Raw genomic sequence first — 15,632 nt, forward strand, 5'->3', positions numbered from 1 at the left:
CTACCCTGTCTAATCCTAGGAATCTTGTGATGTGGTGAGGTTTTCTCCTACACCCCAATTCTAGCCTGTGCTTTGATCCTTTTCTTGTTATTCATTGCTCACTGTTTGAGAATGATAGGCACTGCTCAGTTATAAACATCCCCCTTGCAGAAACAGAGCTTGTACACTGTTGCTTCCTCCACTGTCCACCCTAAGGGCTCCCCACATACCTCCTCTGTGGTGGAGGTCACTGGCTCTTCCATAGCCTTCCCTGTAACGATACATACCACTTCATTCCTTTTTTCTCTCCAGCCTCCTTTTTGTGTGTGTGTTTCCCTCAAGGCATATGAATTGATTCCATCTCAGGAAATCTTATTCTATGACAAAATGCGTTCTTAGTTTCACACCTTTGTCATACATATTGAAGGTACCCCTTCCCATGAATTGGGGATTGCTGGGATCTGATTCATCAGTATTCTAAGCTTAGTGTTCCTTTCCCTGTGCTCACTCAGAATAAGATACAATAGAATTAAAAGAAAAGGAAACAGACACTATGTAGCCCCTTGCTACTCAAATTGTGGTCCATGGACCAGCGTCCTTGGCGTCACCTGGGAGCTTGTTAGAACTGCAGAATCCTAGCCCCTCCCAGACCTACAGAACCGGAGCCTGCAGTCTAAGTGATTATATGCGCATAATGTTTAAGAAACACTGTGAGTCTGCTTTACCTTCGTCCCCCGCTCTTTGAAGGCTAAATGTTAAGACTTGGTCACAGGTGAAAGCCTTCAATGTCATTATTAGTAGTGACGCTGGTGCTGATGAGCTTTGTGAACGACCTTAAATTGGGAAATGTTTCTTGACATAAGCTGAGAAATGCTTCTAACAACTAAGACGATGGAACTGAAAGTAGCCTTAATTAATTAGTGAAATGATTACACCAGGTTAAAAATTTGACAGGGAGCCCTGGCTGCCAGGCAGAGCACTGTGTGGAGTTAGGAGTGAACCCTGACACAACTCAGGGTGTTTGCATTTGTCAGGAAACACCATCCTTGTGGTTCTCCAGCTTGGTGGGCAGCCTGTCCCCCAGGGGCTGGCAGGGTCTCAGTTTTGAATTGCCTTAATGATTCTGGAAAAGATGGTTCATATTCCAAAGGGCTAATTATTAAATCCTCATCATGACACAACTCTTGAATCGCTACATGAAGGTAGTGTACCTGGCGGTGTGGTCCTCCAGTCCTAGGGTGGTTTTTCTAGAGGCAAGATTTATCAGTAGGCTCTCAGTTTTTAATCAGAATGTTGAACGGAGGGGGAAGGCTTGAGTCCGTTTCTACAATTTACAAAGTAAAAACTGTCACTGATCATTTTTTTCCCTCTCTAATGCATATTTTGGGGATTGTCCTTGGGACAAGTTTCTCTCAAAGTTGCGTTGGGAAGGTTTTTTACTGTTTGTTCCCTTTTATTAGAGAATGAGAGCCACAGCTCATAATATTCTTTGCATATTCTTCTTCCTGGATGCCCCTAAGTTTTGTTCACTCTGTACTGGAAGCTCCTCTTTACTTACAGAGCTTCTAAATCTCACCCATCTTTTCCTCCTTGTCTTCCAATTCTTGTTTTAATTAAAAATTTGTTTTTTTAGGATCTGCATTTTAAGGCATTTCATTCTTTTTGGAAGTAGTGAGGAAATACATATTAACTTAGTATTTCTTAGAAAGAAAGAAAGAAGCATATTCATTTTGTTTCTGTTATTAGCTCCCCCTTGCTTGAGCATCTTCTATGTGCAAGACTCTGGGCCTGGTATGCGTCAGACCACGCAGCCTCTAATTTTGTTCTGTCTGAACTGAGGAGCTGTGAAGGTTTGGGGCAGGAGGAAAGAGGTCTGCCCTGGAACATTGCTCCGGCAGCTGTGTGCACAGTGGGTTGGAAGGGGATCAGCAGGGCACCGGTTTGACAGCTGTCTGGGTGGTCTCAGGCTGGAGCATACCCAATGAAATTGGAAAGGAGGGGATGCAGAGACGTGAAAGACCTTCTGGGGACAAAACCAGCTGATCTGGGCTACTGGTCGGGTGCAGAGAGTAACGAAAAGGGAAGAATCTGTGTGACCTTGATTATCAGGCCTTGATGTGGCCTAGAGAAAATTCTCTTCAGATGTTGGTGTTCTTTTCTCCTCTCTGGGAAACCTTATCAACTAAGCTTTGAGCCAGGAGAGTTTGCTTTTTTTAAATTTTTAATCCTTTCTGAGCTGTTTTTCGTAAATCCTACTGAGGGAAGTGAGAAGTGACCTCAGAAGGCACCTCACCTTTTCTTGTTTTCTTTCTTTTGCCCCAAGCCTCAAGTCCTCCAGCACGAGGAGGTGGGTGGCCTGAACTTCCTAAGCAAGACTAATTCTTTGGGACGCCCTTTGTCTAACACAACTCCTTTGCCCACGGTTCCCTCTTGGGGACGAAGCATGAGGCAGTATTTATGAGGCTGCCACCCAGGATGTTCTGTACCTGGGAGAGGTGTTCCTGCTGCCCCAGAGCACCTGGGAGTTCACTTAAGTGGGTGAAGTCCCGAAGTGCCCGGATGTCAACCTGGTCTTAATGGCCCAGAAAACCCAGTCCTGTATCCTGAATGTGGGTTGCTCACCCACATTCATGAGATGCCCAACAGGGACACAGGGGCCACCAGGGAAGGTCAGAATGCTTTTTCTTTTGACCTGAAGTGGGATCTGGACACATCTCATACTTAGTAAAGCCTTACTCAGTGAATAGCAGAATTTGAAAATTGTATTTATCGGAGGCTGGACTTGTTGACATCCATTATTAGCTCTTTATTCACGAGGTAGGCCACTTAATATAGACACAGGAAGGTAAGTCAAAGGGGAAGGAGTTGCTGTGTTTGAAACAGCTAAGAACATAGGCTCCTTTTTAAGTGTCCTGCTCTAGCCCTGCAGAAGTCTTAGCTTACGTGTTGAGTAAACTAATTAGACTTAATTGTGCACCATTCTGATTTATTCATCAGAGGAATCCTCTGCTTTGCAGCCTGTGCTGGGCTTCACTCAGCCGACTTGTTCTGATTTCTTTGAATGTTGCAAGTAATAAAATAACTTTTTATAATTCACACTTTAAAAAATTAGTGTAATAATTTGGGTAAGGTTTTGTTTAGTAGCATGCATACTTTGAAACTGTGACATTGAAAGTCCTGCTAATTTCAAGGAGCTAGATTTCCTTAAAAGGCAGGGAGTGTATAAATCTGATAACAGCTAATTAAGGGAGGCTGATGGTCCTTTCAGGAGAGGGGATGCACCCACAGAGTTTAGCCTTTGTTTTTCAGACTAACTCTCCTAATCCTGGACCCATTAACCTGCTAGAATATACATGCTAACTTAATCTGTATTGATTTTTCTGGGACCCATAGTTTATTAGATTTTCAAAGGAGGGGTTAGCCCCCTTCAGAGTAGGAATCTCTGCAAAACTTTTTTTTTTTTTACTTGAAGTATAGCTAATTTACAATGTTGTGTTAGTTTCAGTGGTACACCAAAGTGATGTATATGTATATCTATTCTTTTTCAGATTCTTTTCCATTATAGATTATTACAAGATATTGAGTACAGTTACCTGTGCTAAACAGTGGGTCCTTATTGTTTATCTATTTTATGTATAGTAGTGTGTATATGTTAATCCCAAACTCCTAGTTTATCTAATAAATTAGGTAAAATGTTTTCTTGAGTGGAATAACATTGTCGCAGATTTGGGAAATACTGACTCTCTACGTGTATTCACCTCTTAAAAAAAAAAATGATGGCTCCCTGAGAGTGGGTTAGTTAATTCCTGTTTGCTCTGCATGTGTATCAGCAAAGGCACCTGCACATGTTATGTTCAGACAGTAGTCAAAGAAGATTAATCATTGAGGCCTAGTCAATGAACACAGGCGACCTTGTTTCAAAGACCCAAAAGGTAATCAGAATATGGTGTTATTTCTACTGCGCTTGTAAAGTGGTTTACTAAAGAGAAAAAGCACTCTGATTAGGTGAAATGGGAACATTCTCCCTTGTCTTGGCCCTCCTGCTGACCCCTCTCCATGGTTAGAGGCAGGTTTTAGAGGAGGGGTGGGCACTGCTGGATGCTTTAGAGGAAGCAGTACCTTGTGAATTTGCTGCGTCTACATAAGCAAAGCTATTGCCCTAAACTTACAGGGGAGGGTGCGCTTTCGTTTGCTTGTTTTTAGGATTGCGATTCCCCAGGTCTGTTCATTTGCATGTGTGGCTGAATAATGACACAGCAGACAAGTCAGAGGATCAGGAAGATAACTGTCAGCAAAATGTCATGGTTCACCTTTGCCCCAACTAAATAGAAAACAATATTAATAGCTAACAGACATAGAGTGCTTACTGTTTCTAAGCTTTTTACATATCACAGCCCATTTTATCCCCCCAACAAATTGCACGTTTTGAATAGGCCTTGCTCAGAAATAAAAAGGAAACAAAGCTGTGTAGTCAATAATCTCTCCCTGCAGGCTAGTCGGATGTTTGAGATAGCATTTCTCCCTGATGGGACATGGCATTCTTGGTGGAAGCGGTGGAGAGGCAGCCGAACGCTCCCTCCCAGTTTCTCTCGAGCGCAGGTGGGAGGGGCATACCCTGCCTCTTTCTAGGACTCTCGGGAATGGGAGGAGCATTAAGATCATCTAGACCTTTCTGTGCTACGCCTATCTGCCTCCTTCACCCCCAACGTGTACATTCCACGTTTTACGCACACGGGTTGCCTGGTCTCTGCCTGTCTTCTATAAATGTCCAGAATTGGAATTACTCCTCGAAGGGAGGACTTACAGCACCTGGTTGCATATAATATAGTCGTTGGTCAATAGAAATGTGGTCATTTACTGTTTTTCTACCTTTAGCCGTCACCCACCTACTGGGTTGCAGGAACTTAGAAGGCGCTATGGTAAGACAAGAAAAGTCTTTGTACTCGATTTGTTCCCAGACTCATGGGGGGACAGGTAGGTAGTCTAGGAGCTCTGCAGGTGAGAGCAGAGCTCTGCTAAGAGCCACACCAAATGCTTGAGAAGCGTAAGGAGGGTGTGATTCAGCCTCGGTGAAACCGGTAAGATTCAGGGGAACGTGGCACTTGAATGAATGAGTAAATGAATGGTAAACATGTACTGTTACTGTAAACCTCCGGAATGTTACAGCCTGGGCACTTTATGTAAATAGGAAAGGTTAAAGTGATTTTCCAAATAAAAGAACAAAGAAGGTTTCCAAAAATGAAGATAATTGAATCAACAGAACACAACATACATGTAATATGTTACATTACATATTACTCGGGAAAATAAATTTAAGTATTTGATGCTGTTTTGAGTCTTCCATTTCTTTCAGTTAATTTTAAAGAAATCAGTGTTTTGATGCAAAGGAGTAAATAGGGTGATTGTTAAAGTGCTCGGGATTAAACACACACACACACAGTTTAGGTGACATAAATGTGTGTGCACGTCAGTGAATGCTGCGTATAATTTTCAGTGTTCTCTCCTGCTGCGGGGATGGTATATCATTATGTGTTGAAGTACTTACAATCTATAGATAATTTCTTTTTTTTTTTTTTTTTTTTTTTTTGCGGTATGCGGGCCTCTCACTGTTGTGGCCTCTCCCGTTGCGGAGCACAGGCTCTGGACGCACAGGCTCAGCGGCCATGGCTCACGGGCCCAGCTGCTCCGCGGCATGTGGGATCTTCCCAGACCGGGGCACGAACCCGTGTCCCCTGCATCGGCAGGCGGACTCTCAACCACTGCGCCACCCGGGAAGCCCTATAGATAATTTCTGTAAGTGTCAGAATGTGTCCCAGAGCAGCTAGGACACTTATGAGGAAGAATGCAGGAGGCAGATGAAAAATCGTTTTCAAGTTTGGCCAGTGAAGTTATTAGATACAACCCATGAGAAATGTGTCTAATGGCTTCTATGGGCATGGGGAAGCTGCGGGAGCATTGGGGCGTTCCCCGAGCTGTCATCTGTGTTTACTGTCAATGCCAACCTCAGGTCAGAGCTGTATTGATGAACATTTCTTCTCTAAGAAAATAACTACAGGGCTTCCCTGGTGGCATAGTGGTTAAGAATCCGCCTGCTAATGCAGGGGACACGAGTTCAAGCCCTGGTCCGGGAAGATCCCACATGCCATGGAGCAGCTAAGCCCGTGAGCCACAACTGCTGAGCTTGTGCTCTAGAACTCGTGAGCCACAACTACTGAAGCCTGCGTGCCTAGAGCCCATGCTTGGCAACAAGAGAAGCCACCGCAGTGAGAAATCCGTGCACGGCAACGAAGAGTAGCCCTTGCTCGCTGCAACTAGAGAAAGCCTGGGTGCAGCAACGAAGACCTAACGCAGCCAAAAATAAATAAATAAATGTATAAAAAAAAAAAAGGAAGAAAATAACTACAGTTGACCCTTGAACGACACAGGTTTGAGCTGCGCGGATCCACTCATATGAGGATATAAATACTGTAAATACTGCAGTACCACACATCCAGGGTTGTTGAACCCAAGGGTGTGGAGGAGCTGCTCCTGTGTACGGGGACGCTGGCCACACGTTGTATGCAGGTTTTCCACTGCCCCTAATGCTCACGTTGTTCAAGGTCCGCTGTTTTTCAACACAAAGGCATTGTGTTGGCATTGGTTAGTAGCACTGCTGCCTAATCTCACATGGGAAGAGGGTTCCCTGGTGAGTTGGGTTGACCCCCTCGACTGTGGATGCCCCAAAGGTGGGAGCCGTTGTATTGCCAGCATTCAGCACACCGTGTGGCCCGTGGACCTTGGGAAACACTTGAGGAATGAGTGTCCCCATCACTTCTAGTTGCGGGAACCTTTCCATGTAAGTTATCAGTAGAGAAAAGACAGAAAGTTGTCTTATTCTCCCTAAAGCTACACAGGAAAATGCCAGAAGTACAGTGAAGCTGCATTCGACCTTATTTAACGTTTTCCTCTGTCCCCTTAGGCGCTCCCTTTGAGTTGCTTGGCCATCAGAATCTTCTATTTTCCATGATCTTGTAAACTTCCCTTTACTACCACAGTCTCTGCATTATAATGATTTGAAAAAATGCCACCTCCATACTGTAGTGGGACGTTCTTTGATCCAACAGGATTTGGATGGCGTTACCTGGGTGACAGTCTTAGGCTGAAGCCTCTGAGGAGCAGGCTTTCTGTTAAGCTCTGATAACTTACTGCTATCATGGAAGCCCGGTTTTTACGTCTCTCTGCCCCTCCTTATCAATATTCAGATAATTCTCACAGGAGTCTCTCTGCCAAATGCAAAGCTGGGATCTTATCTCTGAACAGATCACCATTCCATCTAGTCCAAGGCCCCATCTCTTTGGCTGGGTTGCTCCAGTCAGCTTCAAAGACAACGTGATGATTTATGGTCTGCATGTACTGAGGGAGGAGACTCGGGGGGAGAGCTAGAGTAGTGATGGTGGGATTAATTTTTTTCCTGCAGTAGCACTCTTTTCCCCTCTCCCTTTGGTGTTTTGAAAATGTTACAAGTAATTAATTCCAACTTTGTTTGGAAAGTTTCTCTCACTGTAGCCTGCTGGCTAGGTAGCTCTTGAGTTCCAACAGATGGAAACAGAGAAGTAAAAATCTATTAGGTGGATAGAATCAAAAGGGATGTCTATCTTGTGCTGGATCAACATTTGGAAAAGTATTCGTAGAAAAAAATATTCACAGTGACAGAGGGAAGGAATGGGTAAAAGAAAGTGAACTAAAAAGTATTCCTGGGCTTCCCTGGTGGCGCAGTGGTTGAGAGTGCACCTGCCGATGCTGGGGACATGGGTTCGTGCCCCGGTCTGGGAAGATCCCACGTGCCGCGGAGCGGCTGGGCCCGTGAGCCATGGCCGCTGAGCCTGCGCGTCCGGAGCCTGTGCTCCGCAACGAAAGAGGCCACAGCAGTGAGAGGCCCGCATACCGCAAAAAAAAAAAAAAAAAAAGTATTCCTGAAGGTTGGTTGGTTGTCTTAGTTGAAGCTGACCTTAAGGAATTTGTGGATGGTTGCAAAGAGTTTTGAAAACCATAAGTAGTTCCTGGTTATTTTTTCCAGTTTTCCTGACAGCTCCTTTTATAGATAGTCACTAGATTATACACCTGTGGGGACTGGGACTGTTGCATTCATCTTCACATCCCCCCGTGCAAAGCGCAGTTTGCTCATTTGCTTGTTTCATTTTTTCCCCCTCTCGGCTATTGTTTTCACATATAAGTGATCAGGTTACAAGAGGGTAAAACATGGCTCAGGACTCAGGGAACTTTGGTTTTCTAGCTCAGAATAGAAAGCTGGAAGAGTAGTGATAGTTGTAGGAATTAATCATCATGGCAGAAAAAAAAGAGGCACAGACAAAAGAGAAAAAAGACGAGTATCTGGCTGCCATCCCAAGTCAGCAGTTTGGGAGCCCATGGCTTAGATAATCATCTAGCTAGTCATGAGTTGTGGAAGTTCACCTCACTTAATGCCCCACAAGGGCGCTGGCCTGTAGGAACGCCTTCTCCTGTCTGCGGCTGCTACAGGGGGTAGCAGACCCCAGGCTGGGGAGTGTGGAGGAGACTTGGGTTACCCCTGAAGGGAGACCCTCCTGTTTCCACTTATAGAGCTAGGGACGCTCTGACAGCAGTATAGCATCCCTAATGCAAGGTAGTAATTATGTTGAAGAGCGTCATACCTCACGATTCAATACATTTTATTTTTGGGGGGAGGCTCAAAACACACATCTGTTGATAGAGGGACTCTCAGGGCAAAGCTCTTGTGGTAAACACACTGGTCAGAAGAAAATGAGAAGTAAATTTCTGGTGTTGGGAAGTTGCTGCTGATTTTTGCAGGATGCGTAAGTGTGGCACGGCAGTCCTAAGAGTGTTAAGTGTCACGGTTTCTCATATAGGGCTGAATGTATCTTGCTCTTTATTTAACAAACATTTGAGTGTTTACCGTAAGCCAGGGACTTTCTAGGTGTTGGGAATACAGCAGCAAGCAAAACAAGTCTCAGAGTCCTGTATTCTGATGGAGAGATGGACAGTGAATGCCCAGATAGATAAACACGTGACAAAATCTCTGGTAGTAATAAGAGCAAGGAGGAGAGGGGACCCAGTGGGGTGAGGGGTGCTGTTTTAGGGATGGTGGTTGGCAGGAACTTGAGGACATTCAGTAGAGGACTCTGCAGTGATGGGAGGAAGCATTCCAGCTGGGGCACAGTGTGAATGGAGGCCCTGGGGTGGAAGTATGCTTGGCCTGATGAAGGAAGCACACGTGTGAACCCCAAGAAGGCTGCTGGGGCTGGTGGAGGGGTAACCAGGGGCCGGGCCACACAGGGCCTTGTCGGCCCTCGGCTTGCTGGATGGTCTCCTCTTGGTTTGCTTTGGAGCCTTTCTCATCCTGCAAAACTGAACTTTTGGGCTTCCCTGGTGGCGCAGTGGTTGAGAGTCCGCCTGCCGATGCAGGGGACGCGGGTTCGTGCCCTGGTCCGGGAAGATCCCACGTGCCGTGGAGCGGCTGGGCCCGTGAGTCATGGCCGCTGAGCCTGCGCGTCCGGAGCCTGTGTTCCGCAACGGGAGGGGCCACAACAGTGAGAAGCCCGCGTACCACAAAAAAACAAAACAAAAAACCCCACAACTGAACCTTTATACCCATTGAATAGCAACTTTCATTTTCTCTGCCCCCTCTGTACCCGGCAGCCACCATTCTGCTTTCTGTTTCTAAGAGTTTGACTACTTAAGATATCACATATAAGTGGAATCAGTAAGTATTTGTCTGTTGGAGCCTGGGTTATTTCATTTAGCATAAAGTTCATCGTCGCATATGACAGGATTTCCTTCTTTCTTGAGGCTGAATAATATTCCACCGTATGAATATACCCCATTTTCTTTGTCCATTCATCCGTTGGCGGACATTCGGGTTGCTTCTGCTGTTGGCTATTGTTACTCTCTTTTGAACCCTGCTTGTGTCAGGCTATGTGCTAGGTACTGGGATGGGAAAAGAACACGGCCCGGATCAGACCCTCAGGGACATCACAGTGTCGTCAAGGAGAAAGCAAGTAAATGAACTATTTCCGTGGAGTCCAGGAAGAGCGATGGTGGTGGGAAGCCCAGAGAGTGGCACGTGGTCCACATTTGTTACACCAAACTAAGTGTTGAGGAAAAACTAGAATTAGATGAAGAGGAGATGGTCGGGCTTCCCTGGTGGCGTAGTGGTTGAGAGTCCGCCTGCCGATGCAGGGGACACGGGTTCGTGCCCCGTTCCGGGAAGATCCCACATGCCGCGGAGCGGCTGGGCCCGTGAGCCATGGCCGCTGAGCCTGCGCATCCGGGGCCTGTGCTCCGCAGCGGGAGAGGCCACAACAGTGAGAGGCCCGCGTACCGCAAAAAAAAAAAAAAAAAAAAGGAGATGGTCAGTGGTGGGTTTGCTGAGCAAGGAGACTTGATCTGACGGGAAACAAATTTGGTTACAGAATTGCAAGAGGAGAATCCAGGGAGTGGTGAGAAATGTAGCTGGAAGCATCAGCCGCAGCTAGGAAAAGCAGGTCAGGAAGGACTCACGTGTCACACTGAGGAATGTATAGAGTTTTCCTTGAAGGCCCCTGGGAGCTATCAGAGGGTTATAAGCAGAAAAGTGATAACAGACTCTAGGAGGAATATATCAGTGGCGCTGTGGTTGCAGGATACTGCTGTGAGTGCCCGTGATGTATGATTTTACTTACTCCTCAAAAAAAATTTGCTAAATGAGCAAGCATGGAGTAGGCCTTCTATCAAGGATCAGAGAAGAGCAGACACGATTTGGGGGGTTGGGGGTGCAGGTTCCTTTGAGCTTTGTGATCATTTGCTTGATTTATTACTGAGTATCAGTGGAGACCAGTTCCCTGAGCTGTGCCTTGAGATGAGGTTTCCACCACCATGTGGTGGAGACTTTGTTGAAACTTGAATATTTGCTGTTATGTGACGCAGGAATATATATTCTATGAAAGCGTGTTGACATATTGTCATATACCGTGAGTTGTTTAATATGGAAATGTTTTGTAAAAATGTCATCTGGTGGGCAGGCTGATATTTAGTTATCTTAAAAAAAAAGTACTGGACAAGACAGTCTACCTTCAGATTTCAGGGTTCTGCTGTGGGTCTGTTCTTGTGGAAATGGTTTGTGTTCAGTTGTATTTTTCCCACCCCTTACAGCTCTCATATGGTATTGTTTTGACTTGTTTGCAACATAATTAACTTGTCCTAAAGAGACGGATTCAAATAATCTGGAAGGTGGTTTGATTATGTTAGCTAGAAATTTGAAGTCATTGTCTGCTCTTGTTATAAGGTTTGTTATTCATTCATTTATCCATCCATTTATACAATAGAAATTTATTCGGTATGTACTACGTATATATAGCAGGCCCTGTGCTAGGTGTACAGCAAGTATGACATATATGGCTTGACTAGCCATCTAGACGGTGAGGCAGACAAACAAGTAAATAAATACATACACATTAATTGTGGCAAGGCTAAAAACTGTCAAAAAGGGTGCAATGATAAGGAATTTGGAGTGGGGTGGGGGGTTATGTAGGGTAGTTAGATGAGACATTTATGAGGTGACATTTAAGGTAATGCCTGAAGGAAAAGAGAGAACAGTCAAGAGAGAAGAGTGAGGGGAAGGGGCTTCTAGGCAGATTCAGCAGAATATGCAAAGGTCCTGAGGAAGCTTTTGGTTTTAGGGGACCTAAAGGGCACCGAGGCTAGAGCACGATGGATCAGAGAAGCCACGCCAGACCACATACACTGTGGTAACTAAGGAGTTTGGATTTTATTTTCAAATAACACAATCTGATATGTTTAAAATGATGACTGAGGCTTCTTAAGTAGAGAATAAATTAGAGGGAGGCAAGACAGTGGGACAACCAGTAATTTAGGTGTTCCTGGGTAGGGAGGTGAGAGATGATGACTTGGTGTAGGGTGATGGGTCTGCAAGGTGTTCTCAGGACCAGCAGCAGCAGAATCACCTGGGAACTTATTAGTAATAATGCACATTCTCAGCCTTATCGCACACCTACTGAATCAGAAACTCTAGGGGGTGGGACGGGACCCAGCAATCTGTGTTTTATCAAGCCCTCCAGATGATCTGATGCACGGAAAAGTTTGAGAACCGCTTGTCTCAGGATTGCTAGAGGAGGTGGACAGATTCGGGATGTGTTTGGAATATAGAAGTAGTAGGACTTGCATATGAGAGTTGAGGAAAATAAGAGGAATCAGTGATGAGTTTGAGAAGCTGGGTAGGTAGCGACCTTGTTCAGTCAGTGTGATGCGGGAGACTGGTGGGGTTGCGAAAGGACATAACTTTAGAACACATTGAGTTTGGGATGCCTTTGAAACGTCCAAGTGAAGATGTTGACCTTTGGTGGCAGTATGAGCGCATAGCCCAGGGAAAGGTTTAATTTCAAGAAATATGTTTGGGACTTGCCAGTGTACGAGGGAGTGTTTGAAGCAAGTGGCTCCTTGCTGTGTGCAAACCAGCTCTGAATGAGCATTTTGTAGTCCTGAAAAGGAGTAGCATACGGGCTTCAACAGCCGGTCATATTTTCTTTTATTACATATTTAAAACAACATCCAAGATTAAAAAAAAATATTTCCTGGCAACTAGCGTAACAGGCGGCAATAAAAATTATTACTGGCTGTTGATATGGGCTACTGTGTGTTTTAAGTTGTGTTTTTGCATCCAACTTCGTGGAATTGACAGTTTTTAGTTAATCTGTCACTGAGCAAATTTATAAAATGAGTAACAAGAGGAAAACGAGATTTATCACTTGTGTGTCACTTCAAGCGTCTGTTCGGTACAGTCAGTATTTCAGAATTTTGTACTTTTGACATTTTGGGTCATAAACTATAAAACATTGGGGCTGAAGGGGGACGGGGTTGAGGGAGGGGGAGGGATGGAGTGGGAGGTTGGGGTGAGCAGATGTAAGCTTTTATATAGAGAATGGATAAACAACAAGGGCCTACTGTATAGCACAGGGAACTATATTCAGTATCCTATGACAAACCATAATGGAAAAGAATATAAAAAAAGAATGTAGATATTATATGTGTAACTGAATCACTTTGCTGTACAGCAGAAATTAACACAACATTGTGAATCAACTATACTCCAATTAAAAGAAAAGGAAAAAGAAAGAAAACAATGCTGGGGCTGGAGTGGGAGACTGGGCTTGGGGAGAGAAAAGAACATTTGAGCACCGTTTATGGTTGGAATCATTGATTTATTATTTCAGCTCATCCCCACTGTGAGGCAGGTGGGATTTCCTCATTTGTAGCTGACGAAATGAGCGAATAAAGAAAATTTCTGTTTAAATCCAAGTTTAAAATGGATCTTTCTTCTATGCCAAGCTTATGAGGGCAGAGTAGGTGTGAGAGCGGAGTGTGGGACAGGGCTTACAGAGTGAGTTTCTCCAGATAAAGCCAGACGTGTCCGCAAGGGATAAAGGACCAGTGAGGTACTTTATTTTATTTTGTTTTTTTTAAAAAAATATTTATTTATTTGGCTGCGCCGGGTCTTAGTTGTGGCACGAGGGATCTTTAGTTGCGGCATGCAGGGTCTAGTTCCCTGAACAGGGATGGAACCTGGGCCCCCTGCATTGGGAGCACGGAGTCTTAACCACTGGACCAGGGAGGTCCCTAATGAGGTACTTTAAAGGAGACTGAGCCATGGCAAGGCACTTAAGTTTAGTTTCACTGGCAGGTACCTCACAGAACAGAAAGGACTCTTTAGATGTTCAGTGTTGGGCTTGGCCCTTAAAGACGGACCTGGGAGTTCTCTAGATAGTCCTGTGAATCTTACGTTAAAGCAGCTACAGACCAGGCGCTTCTTTGGGCATTTCATTAAAAGCTTCCTTTTTATTTTGAGGTTTATTGACCTTTTCTTCCCTCTAGACCTGGAAGGCCTTGTTCCTTTCCTATAGAAGTTCCATCTCTCTGAGTTCAAATGTCTCAGCCTCCTAACCTATTCTCTCTCAAGTTCCACTCTACGATCTTGGGATCATTATCTCTCTCTCTCTCCCAGACTTATCTCGGGTTCTGTGGGCCTTTGGAGCAGTTCCCTGTAGACTGCATTTGCTGTCACCTCTCCCCTGGCTCCTGGTGGAAACAGTGGTTGAGGTAATTAAGCTGAAATGTGGGGGAAACTCCTGGAATGATGAGCTGGATGAAACTCCTGTTGGTTAACATGGATGCTTTAATCCAGCTGTTCTGGAGCCCGGGGCATCGGGTGTTGGGCCCTACAACTGGTGCCAGTCTTAGAGGGTCGTATGTATTTCCAGCCACAAAAGATCTCTGTGTCATGTTGGAGAAGACAAAAGTTTATAATCAGTGGGCCACTGAAAATGACAATGGGTAGCTTAGACGGAAAGCAGATGTCACCAGCTAGCGGCCTGCAGCCTATTCTAACGTGCTTTAAGTACACAGAGTTTAAAAAAAATTAAATTGGTTGCCAGTATTTACAAATTGGGAGATTTCAGTCATATATCTCAGTTCCAGCCGCTCTTGAGAGCTTAGACTTTGGAATCAGGCCTATGTCTGTGCCTAACACAGATCAGAAGAGGTAGTGACTGGCCCAACACCACCTTGGCCTCTGTACACATTTGGGTTCCCTGACCCTCACCCTAAGTGATCAGAACATGATGTGTTTGGGAATGTGTATTTTTTTATTTTTTTGCGGTACGCGGGCCTCTCACTGTTGTGGCCTCTCCCATTGCGGAGCGCAGGCTCCGGACACACAGGCTCAGCAGCCATGGCTCACGGGCCCAGCCGCTCCGCGGCATGTGGGATTTTCCCGGACCGGGGCATGAACCCGTGTCCCCTGTATCGGCAGGCAGACTCTCAACCACTGCGCCACCAGGGAAGCCCGGGAATGTGTATTATCCTTGCGAAAGCACAGGGTGAGAAGTCTTCTCATCTAAGAAGCATTGCTGTGTTCAGATCAAGATATGAGTAAGAGGAAACGTGTTTAAATGGAACACATAAGGGATCTTTTGGAGAAGTTCAGTGAGAGAACTGATCATCTCTTCAGTCATATCTAAGTACAGATTCCTTCTTGTTTCAGCCCGGATTTTTCAAAGATATTGTTGCATGTGTGTGTTTTGAAAGATACAGTTGAGAAAAACGATGAGAAGAAAGGATACTTTTACCCCATGGAGTTGTTCAGGCTGTTCAGTGTATATGAAGATATATGGAAGGTTTCAATCTCTAGTCCAGGCATTAGCTCATTATTATTAATCTAAGTAGACATTCTTTTTTAAAAAATAATTAATTTTTGGATGTGTTGGGTCTGTTGCTGCGCGTGGGCTTTTCTAGTTGTGGCGAGCGGGGGCTACTCTTTGTCGTGGTGCACGTGCTTCTCATTGCGGTGGCTTCTCTTGTTGCGGAGTACGGGCTCGTGGCACGCGGGCTCAGGAGTTGTGGCTCGCGGGCTTAGTTGCTCCGCTGCACGTGGGATCTTCCCGGACCAGGGCTCGAACCCGTGTCCCCTGCTTTGGCAGGTGGATTCTTAACCACCGCGCCACCAGAGAAGTCCCCTAGCAGACATTCTTTGATATGCGTTGTTTAGTGGTGAACTTGTGAAGAGTATGTGATTCTATACAGCACTGGGGATTCGTGGTTAAAATAACCCATTTGTGCACATTGAG

At 45.2% G+C, this 15,632-nt stretch overlaps 1 protein-coding gene across 1 annotated transcript in view; it reads left to right on the forward strand.

The window, feature by feature from the left end:
* The window catches only part of CARMIL1 (capping protein regulator and myosin 1 linker 1), a 321,444-nt gene that overhangs the window by 25,624 nt on the left and 280,188 nt on the right, over positions 1–15,632 (forward strand). The gene's annotated exons all lie outside the window — the stretch shown is intronic.

The sequence above is a fragment of the Delphinus delphis genome, chromosome 10 (genome assembly GCF_949987515.2).
Source record: "Delphinus delphis chromosome 10, mDelDel1.2, whole genome shotgun sequence".
Lineage (NCBI taxonomy): Eukaryota > Metazoa > Chordata > Mammalia > Artiodactyla > Delphinidae > Delphinus > Delphinus delphis.